The sequence below is a fragment of the Chrysemys picta genome, chromosome 11, assembly GCF_011386835.1.
Source record: "Chrysemys picta bellii isolate R12L10 chromosome 11, ASM1138683v2, whole genome shotgun sequence".
NCBI classification, from domain to species: Eukaryota; Metazoa; Chordata; order Testudines; family Emydidae; genus Chrysemys; species Chrysemys picta.
Window position 1 is genome coordinate 73,880,583 of NC_088801.1, and position 19,421 is coordinate 73,900,003.

At 42.8% G+C, this 19,421-nt stretch overlaps 1 protein-coding gene across 3 annotated transcripts in view; it reads right to left on the reverse strand.

Moving 5' to 3' along the window:
* Positions 1-19,421, reverse strand: part of IQCA1 (IQ motif containing with AAA domain 1) — a 151,365-nt gene that overhangs the window by 96,130 nt on the left and 35,814 nt on the right. The window lies entirely within an intron of this gene.

The following is a 19,421-nucleotide window of genomic DNA, read 5'->3' on the forward strand; positions in this document are numbered from 1 at the left end:
CACAAAGGCTCATTGTCAATCTCTCTGCTTTATGTTCAAATGTTAACTTTTAACATTTCATCTGGTAAATCCTCGCAATGACTGCAACCATAGCCAAAATACGGCTGGTTTATGAAAGCTAATGGCTGGGTGTGTTTAAACTAAATTATTACAAATAATTAGATTTTCAGTTGTATATGCACCGCACTGAAATACAGTGTGACTCAAAAGCCATGGACTCTGACCTGGATAATAAAAACAGCCTGCTTGGTGGGGTTTGTCTAATCCAAACTGATTCTGAAAGGAGTAGATCTGACTCAGATTTCACCCAAACTCTTGTTCCATCCATAGAAATACAACCTTTAACCTTCCCTGTAAACTTGGGTTCAACTTGAATATGGGGTTCAGATGAATCAACTTTTATAGCTAACTTTGCACTGAGAAAAGTTTAAATTAAATGCTTGCCAAGCCATGCAACATACTGTTCATCCAGTAAGGGGGTACTTCTGGTGTTCTACGGGTGTACGGCCTGTTTACAGGAAAAGCTTTGCCTCGCTTAGCATTCTCTTGCCAACCAGAGGGGTGGATCTAATCAGTGTCCTGTCAGTACTAGGCCTGTACCAGCTGTTTTACTGCCGAATACAAGCGGCCCTAGAGTACTCAGTTATGGGATGACCTGTCCACCCAGGGAAAGTTTCCTGTTAACTTGGGATAGACATTGCCCTAGATTGTGAGTGTTAATAATAATCTCTTAATATTTACTTATTGCTCTGGATAATCTTATTAACCATATAAATGCCTAATCACTTTTTAAAGTATTGCTGTGCTCTTGTCCTTATAGTGATATCACAAACTAATTGTGTGCTGCGTCATTTGGTCTTTATCAGAGGGCAAAGCACTTTATTCAAAGGACACCTCTACCCTGATATAACGCAACCCGATATAACACGAATTCGGATATAACGCGGTAAAGCAGCGTTCCGGGGGGGTTGGGGGGTTACGCGCTCTGGTGGATCAAAGCAAGTTTGATATAACATGGTTTCACCTATAACACGGTAAGATTTTTTGGCTCCTGAGGACAGCCTTATATTGGGGTAGAGGTGTACAAGCAAGGGCAGGGAAATTGAAACACAAGGTTTGGGGAAGATATGTCTCTTGGCAATTTGAAATACCACGTTAAATTTCCTGCATTTTAGAACCACAAAACAACTCCTGCTGTCACATACATTCCCACTGGAAGCACTGTGAACTCTATGCCATCTCTGATAGTGTGACCCAGAGATGTTGTATGTTAAATGCTGAACATGTTGTTCGTCTGAAATTTTGTTCTAGAAAACTTGTCAGGGACTTGTTAAATAATCAAAATCACACACCAAAACCACAGACCTCCCCAAATTAGAAATATTTCCCATCAGACACAGATACCCAGGCACCCACCCACATTGCAATATAAAAACATCCTTAAACCCAGCATCAACACTGTGGAAAAAAGATTCAACAATTTTTTTCTAAACCAAAAATGTTCCCCATCTCCTCCTAGCCCAAGTTACCTCCTATATAAAAGAATATGCTGGCTCTCATCCCCACCTCATGTCCACAGCCATATATATCAAGGTCTCAGACACTATGCAGACAGATACTCTGACTTCTCAAAATAAATGATATACAATCAAAGATATCTTTATATTTTAGTCCAATTTTTTTTTGCTTGCTGTGACGGATCTTCAGAGGTTTTTAAAAACAGGTTAAACAAACATTGCAGAGACGGTCTACATATACTTAATATTGCGTGAGCACAGGGGGGATGGACTAGATCACATCACACGATCCATTGTCTACAGCCAAGCCCTAAGATACAACCGAATTTGCTCCAACCCTCAGACAGAGACAAACACCTACAAGAGCTTTATCAAGCATTCGTAAAACTACAATACCCACCTGGGGAAGTGAGGAAACAGATTGACAGAGCAAGACGGGTACCCAGAAATCACCTACTGCAGGACAGGCCCAACAAGGACAATAACAGAACACCACTGGCCATCACATACAGCCCCCAGCTAAAACCTCTCCAGCACATTATCCACGATCTACAACCTATCCTGGAAAATGATAATTTGGGGTTTTGGTGTGTGATTTTGATTATTTAACAAGTCCCTGACAAGTTTTCTAGGACAAAATTTCAGACGAACAACATGTTCAGCATTTAACATACAACATCTCTGGGTCACACTCTCACTCTCACAGACCTTGGGAGGCAGGCCAGTCCTCGCTTAAAGACAACCCTCCAACCTGAAGCAAATACTCACCAGCAACTACACAGCACACCACAGAAACACCAACCCAGGAACCAATCCCTGCAGCAAACCTCGTTGCCTACTCTGTCCCCATATCTACTCTGGTGACACCATCAGAGGACCCAACCACATCAGCCACACCATCAAGGGCTCATTCACCTGCACATCCACTAATGTTATATATGCCATCATGCGCCAGCAATGCCCCTCTGCCATGTACATTGGCCAAACCGGACAGTCCCTCCGCAAAAGAATAAATGGACACAAATCGGACATCAGGAATGGTAACATACATAAGCCAGTAAGTGAACACTTCAATCTCCCTGGTCATTCTATTACAGATTTAAAAGTCACTATCATTGAACAAAAAAACTTACGAAACAGACTTCAAAGAGAAATAGCAGAACTAAAATTCATATGCAAATTTAACACCATTAATCTGGGCTTGAATAGGGACTGGGAGTGGCTGGCTCATTACAGAAGCAGCTTTTCCTCTCCTGGAATTGACACCTCCTCATCTATTAGTGGGAGTGGACTACATCCACCCTGATTGAATTGGCCCTGTCAACACTGGTTCTCCACTTGCGAAGTAACTCCCTTCTCTCCATGTGTCAGTATATAATGCCTGCATCTGCAACTTTCACTCTATGCATCTGAAGAAGTGAGGTTTTTACCCACGAAAGCTTATGCCCAAATAAATCTGTTAGTCTTTAAGGTGCCACCAGACTCCTTGTTGTTTTTTTAGATACAGACTAACACGGCTACCCCCGATACTGGACTAGATCAGTGGTTCTCAACCTATATACCGTTGTGGGCTGCATCCAATACTACCTGTATGGCCCCGAGGATGTCACATGGGCTACAGCTGTGTGCTGATGGGCCACAGGTTGAGAACTACTGGACTAGAAGATCTCTTAAGGTCCCTTTCCGTCCAGCTTTTCTACGATTCTGTGATATTGGGGTACTGTTCCCTATGTTGTGCTGTGTTCTTCAAGTGGTTGCAGACATGTATTTCAGTCAGGTATGCATGTGCCCAGCACACTGAAGCTGGACCACTTTGTTTAACAGTACCTGTGGGGGGCGGTTCTCATGCCCTCTGGCCCTTGTAGCCCCTCTCAAGGCTGTGGTTGGAGGAGGAAGCATTGCATTGCATCAATGTACTGGAGCTTCAAGCCATTTACAATGTGCGTTGTGCCTTCTGCGATTAGGAGAGCAGTGGTTCATATTCCGACAGTACCAACACAATGTGTTATATGAACAAGCAGCAAGGAGCTGACTTCAACCAGCTTTGTCGGGAAGCAATGAGGTTTTGGGACTCTTGCATCAAAGAAGCCATCAAGCCCACACTGCACACTCACAGCCTCTCAAAAGCAGTTGGCAGACCATCTCAGCAGAGCTTTGTCTGACAACCATGAGTGATCTCTGGGGAACAGCATACTGAGGTCCATTTTCATGGAATGGGGCATCCCATTGGTCAACCTATGTGCAACAAAGCACAACAAGAAGTGCTGTCAACTTTGTTCCTGAGCAGGGTTCAGTCCAGGGTCTCTAACCTATGCCTCACATCTGAATTGGGGCATAGATCTGATGTATGCCTTCCCCCTATTCCTTTCCTGTCTCTGGTTCTCCTCAAACTGAAATTGGATCATGCCAAACTGATACTTACTACACTGGCGTGGCCACGATAATGCTGGTTTACCGACCTTCTCAGTCAGTCTGTTTGACCTCCCAAGATTCTTCCTCTCCTTCCTGGCCTACTAACTCAACACCATGGCCAGGTTATGCATCTAGCACTGAGGAATCTCTCCCCACTCCCTCCCCCCCCCCCCCCCCCCGACAGCATGGATGGTGCATGGCTAGGTGAGGTGGAAGGGCAATGTTCAGAAGCAGTTCAGAGGATCCTGCTTAATAATAGAAAATTATCTAGTAAGTCTACCTATTTGGCCAAAAAAAGTGTTTTTTTGGTTTGGTCAATATCTAAGGGAATTCAACCCATGTCGGCTAGTGTTCAGGACATTTTGAACTACCTGTTATATTTTAAGTCCTCAGGTCTAGCTCTTAGCTCATTGAGGGTCATGTGGCGGCGATCTCACCAGGCCATTCTTTGATCCAGGGAAAGCTGATCTTTTCAAACTTCATGGTAGTGAGATTTTTGAAAGGCATTGTCCACCTGTTTCCACCTGTGAAGAAAATGATCCCGCTGTGGGACCTTAATACTTTGCTGGCCACCCTCATGGGTTTGAGCTAATAGCAACCCGTTCATTGTCTGTCCTTGCCCAAAAAACAGCCTTTCCTGTGGCTATAACATCCTCAAAAAGAGTCAGCGAATTCCAAGCCTTAATATCAGGCCCTCCATATACTTAGTTCTTCAAAGACAAAGTGTCCTTGAGGTGACATCCAAAATTTTTGTTCAAAGTGGTCTCACAGTTTCACTTTAACTAGGTTAATTACTTGCCTATATTTTTTCTGAAACCACCCCAAATGCAGATGAGCAGTGTTAGATATGAGGCGGTGCTCGGTGTTCTCTCTGGAAAGGACTAAACCATTTCCTTCATCACCTTGACTTTTTGTCTCCTATGTGGATAGAATGGAAGGTCAACTGGCCTCCATGCAGGCAATTTCCAGATGGGTAACTTCCTGTATTACCATGGCTTATGAAGTAGCCCAGGCTTTGCCTCCACAGACATTACAGGCTCATTTGACAAGAGCTCAAGTGACATTGACCTCATTTCTCAGCGATGTTTCAATATTGGAAATTTGCAGGGCTGCTATGTGGTCTTCTATGCATATGTTTACCAAACATTTTGCTATTATCGCAGCATCTAGGTCAGATGCAAACTGTGGGAAGGCAGTTCTGCAATCATTGTTTAGATAGGCTCCAAGCCCCACCGTTGTGAGTCACCTGAGTAGAATACATATCTGCAACCACTTGAAGAAGAAAAGATAGTTACTGACCTGTATTGTAATTGTTGTTCTTCGAAATGTGGGTGAAGATGTCTATTCCACGGCCCGCCCTCTGTCCCCTCTGTATTGGAGTCTCCAGCCTTAGATTCTGGTTTGAAGGAACTGACAGGGGTCATGACAGTGACGTCCATGGGAAGGCCAGATGGTACAAGCGCTGCCCTGATGGGTATTGCTAAGCAAGGATCTCTGGCTTTGGTGTGTTGGGCACATTCACACCTGAGTGGAACACAGGTCTGCACCCACATCTCAAAGAACAGCTGCTAGAGTACAGGTAAGACACAGTCTTTTTTTAAACTACCATTAGCCTACTTTTTCTATCTTTACTATTTTTAAAATGTGTACTTTTCCCCCTACACATTCTTCTTTCATCCCTCTTTCTGATTCTGCCTCTCTTTCTCCTCACCGGCTGTTTCTCTTAATTCTTCACTCAGGTTCTCTTAATCTTTGTCACACTTCTTTCACCCTCTAGCCCTGGGTTTCTCCAATCTTTTCATTCCACAGACTATAATGTAAGAGCACCATCTCCCCTCCTAACACCCTATTATCTCCATTGCTTGGTTCTCAGAACATTTAATTCTGTGAACGATAGGTCATAGTTTGAGAAATAATGTTCTTGCTTCTCATTAATATATTTTCTCTCTCTTTCCCTCTCCCTACTTCAGATAAACCATTTCTTCTCTACACTCAATCACACTCCTACTTACCTCTCCATTACCATCCAGTCCTCCCCAACTTGCAGCCTTCCCAAGAAGACATCGGTGACATCTTATACTGATGCATTCTGAAATGTATCTAGCCAACCCAAAAGAGCAACAGACTTTCACAGAGCAGGAACGGAATTAAATATAAGTTAAAAATAATTCCTCCATCCCATACCCGTACAATGCCCCTTTTTCTCATATTACAACTCGTTATTAATGGGTTGTCTACATGGTGCATCAATGCATGCTAGAGAGTGTAATTTCTAAAGTGTATTCGTGTGCACTAATGTAGCACTGTTACACTAACACATACAAGGCAATTTTTCATGCACACCAGCTGGGTCTGCACAGATCAGTTAATGTGCAGCACATTAGTATGCCTTAGAAACTGCACTGTATACACAAGCCCTTTAGACATCGCTAATCCTTTCTCCCTCTCCACCAACTGGCAAGCCCCCAATCCCTCATTCCTACCTCCCCATTGTACCTCAATTCCCTCTCCTTCAGTCTGCCTGCTCAACCCAGGGTTGTGAGTTCAATGCTTGAGGGGGCCACTTAGGGCTCTGGGGCAAAATCAGTACTTGGTCCTGCTAGTGAAGGCAGGGGGCTGGACTTGATGACCTTTCAGGGTTCCTTCCACTTCTATGAGATAGGTATATCGCCATATATTATATTATAGTGTCTTTGCACAATGTTTCCTGGCTTTCAGGGGAAGAGAGCTGCCATATCTTCGAGAACTCATGGAGATCAGGTGAGGTCCCAGAGAAGCTTGTAGTGTAGGGGCCCAAGAGTTTGAGCACTTCCTGCAAGGTGCTGAGCTCTCAACTCCAACTGAAACTACCCCGCAAGATCAGACCCTTGTCTACACTGGCAAGTTTCTGTGCAGTAAAGCAGCTTTCTGCGGTATAACTCCCGCGGTGTACACACTGCCAAACCACTTAGTGCGCAGAAACTGTGCAGTTGCAGAGCTGTAAAAAAACCACCCTGACAAGAGTCGTACAGCTTTCTGCGCTGGGGCTACAGCACTGCAGTGCCAGTGTAGACACCCTGGTCAATTACAGTGTTGCAGTTGGCCTCCAGGAAGTGTCCCACAATGCCTGTTCTCGCCTCTCTGGTCATTGGTTTGAAGTCTACTGCCCGGCCCTCAGGTGACCAGCCGTGAGCCCCACCCCTTAAATTCTTTGAGAATTTTGAAAGTTCCCTTCCTGTTTGCTCAGTGACACGTGCAGTGGTCTCAGCACATCTTTCCAGGTGACCATGCCTGCTCCACACACCAGGCAATCCTTAACTTGGAGCAATGCTGAGCTGCTGGACCTCATCAGCATTTGGGGAGAAGAGGCTGTCCAGTCCCAGCTGCACTCCAGCTGTAGGAATTATGATACCTATGGACAGATTTCACTATGCATAACAGAAAGGGGCCATGACCGGGACACACTGCAGTGCAGGGTCAAAGTGAAGGAGCTGCACGCCTACCACAAGGTGCAGGAGGCAAGTCGCCGCTCCAGTGCTGTGCCCACGAGCTGCCAGTTCTTCAAAGAGCTGGATGCGATACTCGGTGGTGACCCCACCTTCACTCCGAAGGCCACTGTGGATACTTTGGTGGCTTGTGTGCCAGTCGAGAGTAGTCTGAGCCAGGAGGATGAAATCTTGAATGAGGAGGGGGACCCAGAGCAGAAGGCGACTCAAAGGTCAGAGCTGCATGCAGCCAGGATCTCTCCTCTACCCCGGAGGAGGCTAGCCAGTCACAGCGGTCAGTGCTTGGCGAAGCACAAATGGGAGAGGAGGCCCTTGGTAAGTGGCTTTGATTTTGGGAATTGCTGAAGTGAGTTGTTGGGGGCAGGAGGGTTGCAGAAAGCAGGCTTGTGTCTGTATGATGCACGTACCACCACATGCCTAGTCTGAGCGGCGGAACAGGGTGTTGATTGACTCTCTCACTTCATGGGAATGTGCCTCAGAGATCTCCATGAAACTCTCATGGAGATACTGGGCAATCTGCTGCTGCAGGTTCTTTGGGAGAGCTGCTTTGTTTCTTGCGCCATTAAAGGTAACTTTCCTGTGCCACTGTGCCGTCACTGGCGGGGGGGTTGACCATTGCTGCACACAGGTGAGCTGCATAAGGTCCAGGGCAGAAGCTGCAGTCTTGGAGAAGACCCTCCCTTGATTCCCTGCTCACCCTCATCAGAGAGAGATCTTCCATAATGAACACAGCCTGCGGAAAATGTGGGGACAGTAATGATTATAAGGCCCCCCCACAGTGCTGGCTCTCCCTGCTGGCCACATGCCCAGTGTACAGCAGGGTCCAGGAAGAGTGATTTCCCCTGCCCCTGCAGTTACTTACCATTTTGGGGGTCTTGTGGCTCATGTGTGCTTGTCTGGGGTCAGTCAGTTAGTGACAGGTATGTGAATAGTTGCTGTGTTTTAAATCACTGAATCAGTGGTCTCTGTGTTGCAAACAATACTGCTTCTGTAAAATGTTGTATTTTGAGTTCACATATATGACCTTGGGAGTCCAGCCTCCCTCTTTGTTATCACTGGCTGAACAGCTGCACAGAATTATAAAGCGGCCACGAAGAACTAAAGAGGACTTTCTGCGTGATGTCATGATGCACTATCCAGAGTACACCGCTCCGAATACAGCTGCAAGTGCGAACACGCTATTGCGCAGGCAACTGACAGTGTGAACACACAACAGTGGTTTCCCTTCAGCGCTGTCTGAGTGGTGATGTAACTGCCCGTGATGTAGCTCTGCCAGTGTAGACATACTCTAAAGTAGACATAACACAGGTATGCAGCACAAGACATTTTTTCTCGCGCCACTGGGTTGTCTGTCTTTCAGGTGTGATCTCCTTGGATTGCCAGCTCACTGAAGCAGGAGCCTGTCTTTTAGATGCTTTACAGACATACAAGTGCACTTTTGCATGCTCTGGGCCTGATTCTGATATCCTTATGGTGAGTAGCGCCTTGCTCTATGAGTAATTCTGCTGATTTGAATGGGAATACCTTTATGTGCACTGAAGGTCTTGAGAGGATAAAGGTTGCAACAGGGAAGATCACGAATAACTTTTTGTGACTCAAGATGTTTGAACATTTGTTTTGAGCAGAGCTGGGGGGAACAGTACTGCTTGCAAAGGTTATGTGTATAACTTGTGAGTGGTTCAAACTTGAAATTATCTACAAGCATACCCTTATGTGTCTGTAAACTGCAGAGTGATGCATAATGTTGGATTTTTTTCAGAGGGGCCATTTGTTATACTGTAAGCCTGTAGGAATCTTGATTTGCACCTAAGACATATTTTATGCTCCTCGATTACTTCAAAGTTTTGACAGTTTAGTAAACAAATTAAGAAATTAAAGAATAGTAGCAGAATCCTTTGCATATGTTTTAAATCACCTGGTAGAACTGGCAATCATTTTAATTTGAAGTATAAACTCAGAAACCTTATGCGAATGGGAAATGACATGCTTCACAGTAATGATTCAGAAAGCAGAGCTAGTGAAATTATCAATTTCTCTCTGGAGGCCTGACACTGGGCTTCAACTGGTCTGTTTCAGATGCATGCCACAAAGATTTATCTGTGTTTCACCAAGTATGAAAAATATATGAACTATGGGGCTTCCGGCAGATCCCCCCCAAAAGCCATCGAGCTGCCTCCATTAATATCAGCACACTCGTAAATTTCCAGAATGCACTGAAGTAGGCAACTTTTGCCACTACACAGAAGCTTCCAAAGTGTCCCCTGCCCCCTGTAAATCCAGCAACACTCTATAAAACAGGTTAACTACACATGGACTTAATTTCACATGACACTCCTTTTGGAAATAGAGGGGTTCACACTTTTAAATTGGACAGGGTGGAGAGGGGTTTCCAAGCAATCAGAAAAGACAACTAAATTTGTCGTTGTTTAAATTGCTAACAAATCCAGAGTTTTGACTCCCACCAGTGGGAAATGTCTGGTAGAATCATGGCTACAGATTTGGCCTCCTCACATGTTGTTCTTCAGAATCATCTTGCTGGGTAATTTTCATCTTGCTCTTTTTTTATGCCCCACAAAAACAATACTCATATTTATCATAATGTTACTTTTCCTCAGTTCAAAGGCACATTACATTGGAAGTTGGGCTTTTGATTTTGGCTTATCGTCTGCTGAGAAAGTCATGCATTTGCACTCCATTTTCTTTGGTCTTTCCAGTCCTCAATATTTCTACCAAAATTAGTACATGTAACAACTAGATACACAATGGAAGCTTATTAGATAAGTGAGGGAAGACCCAAACATTGCCCATTAGTGTTTACATTTCCTTAATTAGAAAATATTCTTAGTTTTACTCTTCCTTTCGTAAAGGAAAATTCCATCCATGTTTCAGCTTAGCTGCCTGCAAGCTCAAGTATTAAATAGTTCATACCAAGAATAAATTGTCAAACTTTTATCTTCAAAGCCTGCTCCCGGTGGCATTCAGCATCTCCAGAAATATATCCTGTGGTAGAAAGGCCATTGCTCTCATGGAATTGATGGTGTCTCCTGTGGAAGTTACCACACGGCTCGGAATGATTATCTGATTCAGAGATACAGCGACTGAAGCAGGAAGTGGGTTAAGGCACCCAACGTCACAGAGCTGGTCCCCTGAATTGAATTCAAGAAAATGTGCAGGATACCTGTTGATGATTTTATGGTGCTATGGATAGGCCAATGGGGTGCATTTTGTACTAGTAGTGATTCTTGCCTATGCAAAATCTTAGTTTGTTACCCTCTTGTATCTGAAAATATAGATGAACCTGTTGAGGCTTATCCAAGTCAAAATATAATTAATTCCTCTTGTCTTTTGGGAATAAAGAAGTAGCAGGAGTAAAGCCCTCTTTCTTCAATACTGATGAGGAACATCTTCTATAGGTCCCACTGGAAAAAGCGGAGTTTACTTAATCTCTCAGCAAATGGGAAGGATACCTGAAAAAAGGTGAGGATGGGGGCTGGAGAGTGACCTAGAGTGGAACTGACTGAACTAACCTCTTCATTTTTTCTGGTCTGTATGGAATAGAATTATTACAGGTAGATGGTTTTAAGAATTTACCCAGATATTCCCCCCCAAAAGGGGAGGAGTATAAAAGAGGTGAGTTGCAGGCTTCCAGGTGTATCTTCTAACTCACTGGGTGGCTGAAGCAGACGCAAAGGATGTGCCTGGTTCAGGGAACTGGCGGCGTCTTCTGGTGTGTGGATCTCTACTTCTCCAAAACACGCAGTTCATGGAAAGACTTCTGAGGACATCTGCCATGGGCCCTGCTCCTGTACCAGCCTTCCTACAAGAAAAATCTGATCCAGTTCTCAAGTCAATGAGGACTTTTCCAACTGCTCTTTAAACGGGTCCCATGACTTGAATGGAAGGACCTCAGTTCTGCTATAAACCTCCTGATCATAACCATGGAGCCACAACCATCTCTGCATTGCTGTTGCCTTTGCCTTGATACAGCTGTAGTAACATCCCAGGCTGTCCAGACAGCAAGCTTTGTGTCTCTGCCAGTTGATAGAAGGGACTTACAGGAGTTGTGTCCTCATTACCTGCAGTGATTGAACCGATCTGAGGGGACATGGCAATGGCTTCTTCGATAGCCTTGCTCTGAATTTTTGGTTCTGTGTGGGATGGCACATGCGTGTGGTGCCAAAGACCGGTGAGTATGTGCCACCATCTCCTCAATCAGATAGAGGGAAGGACACACTGGGAACATTTATAAGCTGTTAAACAGCTGTCTTTTTTTAATTATGTTTTTTATAGTAAAAATCAGAGTAGCTATTTTGATATTAGCTGCTTGCTGCCTTTTGAGTACTATCATCCTCTCGCGTGGTCATTCATAGCTAGAGCATTCCAGCCAGGGCTGAAGATGTGTGTGTACCAAGAAGTCAGGCTTTTTTCAGACTGTGCTTGAAAGAACGGGTACGTCCTCTTGGACCCCCAGAAGCAGTTCCTCCGCTGGGTACAGTGCTGGGGCCACTGCTCAGTATTACTATGGCTCAAAGCTGTATCCGTCCCATGGGCAGGACTTCAGCTGCCGGAGCTGTCATCCAGCACCTTTCACAAACAGTAGAGTTACCTATAGAAAGAGTAATGAGTTCAGAATGTGAAATGGAATATGGCAGCCCCAGCCTTACACAAATAAATGCTTTCCCTAGTCTGTTGACTTTCAGTATGAAAAAACTCTTCCTCCATTCATCTTCCTCCCGCCTTTTTCTCTCCCTCCCTCTCTGCTTCCCATGGAGTCCTGTGAACAAGCATCTTGGCATTAATCTCAGCCCAACAAAACAGTCTTATGAAAAAGGAAAATATAACGTGATCACCTCCTATTTCTTTTCTGCTTCCCTCTTGATCAAAGGCTGAGCTGGCAGTCAGGAATGCTTAAAATGAATCAATAAAGCACAGGAACCGCCTGCTTTAAAATGAGTCTCATTCATTCACAGTGAAGCTCAGACGGTTCATTTTGACAGCACTCAAGTCAACAGGCCGAGCAAGAGGATCTTTCGAAGCTAATCAGTAAAGCATAAGCCTATTATGAGAGCACATTTATCCCTGGCTGCCTCCTTCCTCCAGAAAAGCAATCCCCAAATCTGTGGGAATCACACATAACATGTACATAAAAGTTGCTATTACTTAGATCCCCTGTTATTAGGTCAGCAATGCCACTGATGAAATGTTCCCTGGAGCACTGAGCAGAGACATATAAATCCTCCAAGAAATTCACAAAATAATTTGTTACAGCTAGAGGGCATAAGAGACATTACAGCGAATCCTGTATATTAGGCTCTCCCCTGTGACTCTTGAGGCTATCTTCAGTAATAAAAACCTCATCTTGATTTCTGATTTTTCATCTTGACTTCTTTCCAAAATGAATCTAAATTCATTATCCCAAGAAATTTGACAAAGGTGGTACTCTTTTTTTTATTCAATGTACACAGGAGCGCTTTCATGTCTTTTGACTGTTTAGTGCTGACTGTAGCTTGGGTTTGCAGTTATCACACACTAAGAGGTAGTTACTTTGAAGAATTACAAGTGAGTGCTGCTATTGTGTTCAGGGTTGTGGTTTTAGGTTTAAATCAGCAATAAAAAGCATATGAGAAACACTATTTTTTCATGAAAGGTTTCAGAGTAGCAGCCATGTTAGTCTGTATCCGCAAAAAGAAGAACAGGAGGACTTGTGGCACCTTAGAGACTAACAAATTTATTAGAGCATAAGCTTTCGTGGACTACAGCCCACTTCTTCGGATGCATATATATGCATCCGAAGAAGTGGGCTGTAGTCCACGAAAGCTTATGCTCTAATAAATTTGTTAGTCTCTAAGGTGCCACAAGTCCTCCTGTTCTATTTTTTCATGCTGCTTCTGCTCTCCACACCCTTTTGCAAGCTTTTCCATGGAGAGAGAAGAGTGGCAGTTAGTCATGGTGCACATACATGTGAAACCCCAAAAGGACTCAATTTGCAGAAAAATGCCTCCTACATCTTGAATAAATCCAACGCCCTAGTTATGTAACTTCTAATTTCTATAACAACATAAACCTCTGCATTGTCAATGTGTGGGGGCTTCTCTGGGAGTTGAGTGGCTGAAACCTGGAACAACTGGGAGGGATTTAATTACAGAGGCTATTAAGTTTGGAATGTTTGTATACTTGTTCCACAATTTGTAAGGGCACTTGTGATAAATACGAGACCATTATGCACAGCGCATTTCTCTAAAGTGAGTGGCTATATTTCTTTAAATGATTTTAAGCTTGTAACAATTATTTTCCAGGGTGGTGCGCAGGAACCAGACAAAATAGAAGCTTGGACATTTTCAAGTAAATGATTCACCAGGCAGAGAGGTACAGATTCAGGCAAATAAGCACACCGAGAGATAAGCAGAATGATGCATAGCAGAGCTACAACCAGGATCATAAAAGGGAAGAAGTTATAAAACAAGAAATGTAGAATTCTCCAGTAAGACTCCGGTGACAGTGCTACAACAAAACAGACCTTTTCATTTAATTTACTCTGTCGGGAAGGTTTATTAGGACCTCTATTCCCATAAAAAATGTCTTGGATTTAAGAATGACTGCTGTTACGCTTGGTCTTTTCTGTAAAGAAAGGGGGTAAATATTTATGGCAGCCCTGCCTTTTACAAGTGGGGAAATTCAATATCTGCCCATTGTTTTTATAATACAATAACAGCTGTCTTGAAAGGTAACACCTGCTAATTGTATGTGCTGTCACACCCTTTTCCAATTCAATATAAGGTATGGGAGGAATGAATAAGCTTAGGTTTTATTTTTTTAATATATATAACATCATTTATCAGAAAGAAAAGGATCTTTGTAAACCTTCTTCAGTTACCTGGGGGGAGGGATAGCTCAGTGGTTTGAGCATTGGCCTGCTAAACCCAGGGTTGTGAGTTCAGTCCTTGAGGGGGCCATTTAGGGATCTGGGGCAAAAATCTGTCTGGGGATTGGTCCTGCTTTGAGAAGGGGGTTGGACTAGATGACCTCCTGAAGTCCCTTCCAACCCTATGATTCTACTCAATTTTTAACAGACCACAGAAGATCATAAAATCAAGCAAAAGTTGTAGTTAAAGGACAATTAATAAGCAACATTTAAAAGTTTATTTTGTTTCTTAATTTTAAGGCAATTAAAAATATATCCTGGCATGTAATAAGAAATGTAAAGCTTGGCACTTCAAATGTTCAGCCTCTGTTCAGTGAGGCATGCAGGGAAGAGGACACAGAAATTCTTCAAGTATTAGAAGGTTCCTCATGAATCATGCGGACAGGTTAGTTCTACATGTTACATACCCCTTCCATGTTTAGAAATCTGCAGATTCTCTTCTTACCTATTCCGATGGAAATGAATACGTCTGTGGGAAGCTTGTTTTGGTCAGTTACATGAAGCCTCCCACAGAGAGGGCAGATAATTCATTACGATTTGTGTCACTTTCAAGATATCTGGAGTGGCTCATGCCTGTGAGTGCCAACCTCAGGGCAGACTGTCAGGAAACAGGGCACGAACCCCAAACTGGTTGTGTGTTCTATACTTCGATTTCATCAACCAAGTATCAAATGTGAACTCCTCAAACATAATAACAGCCTTAACATGGAGTCACAGACAGTCCCCTTGGGCACTCCAGTCTATCTTTCCACTGAGGCAAGCTGGACTTAGTGATAGATGGTCCCTGACACCAAAAATCCAGGTCAAGTGCACCCCAGATCTCTCACCAAATGCTTGTAGCCAATCCTATTATAAACTAACTAAAGGTTTATTAACTAGGAAAAAGAAATGAGAATTATTTACAAGGTTAAAGCAGGTAAACATACACATGCACATGAGATATAGTCTTAGGTTCAAAAAGATGATAGTAGCTGCTATAATATGCAAGCTTTATATGTTCTTTAGGGCACAGGTTCTCAACGCTTTTTGGACCAGAACCCATTTATAAACACTGATGGCCAGACCTGACCCAGTAAATAGCTTAAGTAGAAAACACACAAGTATTTTGCCCCCAAAATATTTATTACCCACTACATGTAATAACAACAATAACGATACTAAGTTAAAGCAGCTCAACAGTCAGAAAGCTAAAAGCAGAAATCAACATCAAGAGGAACACGTTAACAACAGTATAATAAATCCGAGGTTCCACTTTATGAGAAACCTGAGCTTACTTCTCTTTGATGAGTTTATCAAAGCTTGGCGTAATTGTAGTCAGCGCAATCTGAAGGTTCTGTTCAACAGCCGGTCTGTTCCTGCTTTTATTCTTCAGTTGAGTCAAGGCAGAGAATCCAGTTTTCTACAAGTATGTTGTACTGAAAGGCAAAATGATTCTAACAGCATGGCAAGCAAGAGAAGGCTATTCTCCAGCAGCACTGCACCAAAATTGGGGAAGGTTCATTTCAGTATATTTTCTTTGTAGACTGCGATCACAAGATAACTCGACCAGTTGAGATTCTTGCTTCATAAGTAGACTCATGTTTTCCAACACAACTCCAAATGGACCCTGTATCCATTCTTCACCCTTCAGTTGCTCGTCTGGAAAGTAATCACAGAATCTTGTGTGCAACTTAGTTAAACGCTTACTGATAATTTTCTTCAGTGCTTCTTGGCTAGCAGAATATTTCCATTTTTTTTGTTTCTAGAGACACGTTATGAAACATGTCCATCCTATCATTTGAAGCATGTTTGTTCCACAGAGAGAGGGGTATTTTTGAATGCAGCAATTCTGTCAGTCTACTCAAAGCAATGTAAAGCCCTCTGCCCTGTAAAGACAGATTCAAATCCTTCAGCTGATTGAATATATCTCCCAGATATGCAATTTGAGCAAGCCATGTGTTGTTTCTGAAGTGCTCTGCCAGGTGAGACTTTTTTTCTTCAAGAAAAGCTGCCAACTCACTTTTACTTTCGTATACACGAGACAACATTTTGCCACTGGATAGCCAATGAACCTCATCTGTGGTAAAGCAGATGTACATGTGCACTGCCCATTTCCTGACCGAAAACTTGCAAGCATCGTGAATTCTTGGCATTTTGTTTGCTGTAACTCACCATTTTGACAACATCTTTAAGAGTTTAGTGATGCTCAGGTACATGTCTTTAGCTGCTCAGGCCTCCCTGTGCAGGAAACTGTGGTCCCACATTTCATTGGATGCTTTCAAAAGGATTCTTTGAACAGCTCCTGAATGTTTCCCTGTCTGTCATTGAAGCGGCTCCATCAGTTGTAATCCTAACACACTTCGACCAGCTCAATCCCACTGACTCCAAGTAATTATCTAGTGTAACAAATATATCAGCAGCAGTAGTAGAAATAGGCAAATCCGCACTAAACAAGTACTGTTCTTGAAAATCACTTTCCCATACATGCCTCACATAAACCACCAAGATAGCACGGTTTGACAGATCTGTAGATTCATTTAATTGTAAAAGAAAACAGTTGCTTACTGAAAGATGATCAGTTGTTTGCAGTTTGATGTCTTCTAAGATATCACAAATTCTTCTCTGTATTGTGTTGTCGGAAAGAGGGATTGTTTTTAATTTTTTTGCAGCTGACTCACCCAACATTTCAGAGCACATGTCAATAGCAGAAGGTAAAATTAACTCCTCAGTGACGGTGTGAGCTTTTTTACATTTTGCAATGTGATATACAACAAGGTAAGAGGCATGCAATGCTTGCTACCAGGCAGTAGATACACATTCAAGTGTTTTTTGTGATGTTTCCAAACCTTTGCTTTTTTGTTTAAATAAATCAAGAGGCTTGTCTTTATAGCTAGAGTGCTTTGTCTCCAAATGGCTATGTAACTTTGATGGTTTTAGGGTTTCATTTGCTAACAGTTTACTGCAGATGACACACTGCAGCCTGTGTTCATCATTTTGGTCCTCAGTAAATGAAAACCCAAACTTTAAGTAGGCAGGGTCATACCTATGTCTACTTTTCTTCTCAGGTTGTGATGAATTCCTACTATCATTGGTACTTTCAGTTGCAACAGAACAGTTTAAAAATGTATCCAATTCACTGACTAAAGACTCACTTTGTGGTTAATATGCAAATTCTTCACTGGAAGTTTTACAGAACGCTCTTTCCCCATAACTCTTCACACGTTGCATTCAATTGGCTAATAAGTAATGCTACAAGTGGGTCACTTCAACCCCACTCCTGCTGAAGCCCCAAGCCCTGGCAGGTGCCTCCTGCAGGGTTGAAGTCCCTAGCCCCACCACCCTAGCCCCATCATGCATCTCAACCCTGTTTAATGATGGGACCCCTTAATGACTGCTATAATTTCTTTTCCTATATTTAATGTTATTCCTTTTTCATTTTCAGATCTTTAAAACTCAGCAAGTACGTACACACATACCAAGGTCTTTTAGGGCCTCTCCTGTGCCTATTGAAGTCAATGTAAAATTTCACCAGAGCTTCCATGGGCTTAGGACCAGGCCCTTATCTCTTTATTTTGCTGAGATAATGTTCAGTGTACAGCAAAAAATAATGTCCTTGAAAACCTGGAAGATTTTAAATTTAGTTTCACTGCTCATATTCCACATACTCTCTACCTCAAGTTTTTAGGTCTGTCTTTTTGAAGACTATCATCTGAATATTGTTGCCTTCACTCTCGCAGATTCTTATGGTCAGACTCTGCCATTCTTGCTCTCAGCGAGTAATCCACCAGCAGCCCCATTGTTCTCAAAGATACTACTCATTGTAAGTAAGGGTGGAAAAACTGCTCAACACTATAATGCAATGATCATTGGCACCAGTTATCTACAACTTCCAGGCTTTCAACAATTCGTACGCACACTTACTGTTATGTACTAAACAGAAACTAAAGGAAGTCATGGAGCACGTAGACACAAGCAGAGCAGGATTTAGCAGAATGTGTATCTTAGAAACACATGAAGACTCACTGGTGATATCAATATAGTCAGTCCTTGGACTTATGACACAATTGGTTCCTTACAATTGCGTCATAACTCAGTACTGCGATCTACTCCATTTTGGGACCGAGCGTTGTAAACTCGAAACCTATAGTCATAAGTTGAATCAGGGTGTCAATACAGAAGCATCGTAAGTGCCGTTTGTTGTAACTCAAATGTCGTAAAGTCGAGGACTGCCTGTATTTGTGACAGTTGAGTACCACGTGAAGGCATATTGTAGGGAGGTACAACCAAAAAAGCAAAATATGAACCAGGAATGTAGATGACACAGTTCCTGAAGTCAAACTATCATCTGTCATGTAAATTGGGCAAACAGCCAAAATGGCAAAACACACCGTAATCATGAACAGGTGTGCAAAGCAGTTGACACTTGACTGATAAATCCCTGGATTTGCCATCTGAATCTCAATTTTCTTTTAGTTAACAGATCTCAAAGATTGGTACTGGAGATTAGTAGTATTTTGCAAGCAATCTGTATTTCCTTATTATGCTACTTCACAACAATAATACCATGTTAGAGCTGAACATCTAGAATTTCATCAACTAAAGAAAACTTGCCTAAGGTGAACTTACTTAGAAGTCCATATGTATCAGTGGTCTGAGCTTGCAAACATTTACGTAGGTGCTTAACTTTACTCATGTGCTAAGTTCCACTGAAGTCAATAGGAATACACACAAGTAAAATTATATATGTGCTTAAATGTTTGGAGTATCAAGCCCCATGTGGGATATTCACACTAGCTATTGGATGCTGCAGGAAAAGGGACCTAAGTACCAGTTATTTGATCCACTATGGCAAATCCCAATTCGTTTGTCTGATGGGAGGCTTGACGATTCCTCTTATCCCCTATACATTCGAACAGGAAGCATTACCTCACAGCTTGTGAGTATTCAGATGTAGACACAAAGCTAGGATACAAACTAAAGTGGAGTTTAAACGTGTCCGAAATTTTAATCTCTCTGTCTGATTCTGTGATCCTTACTCACCCAAGTAGTCCTTCCTCTATGAGTAGTCCAATTGGAACTAAAGATGCTACTCAGAATAATGCTGGC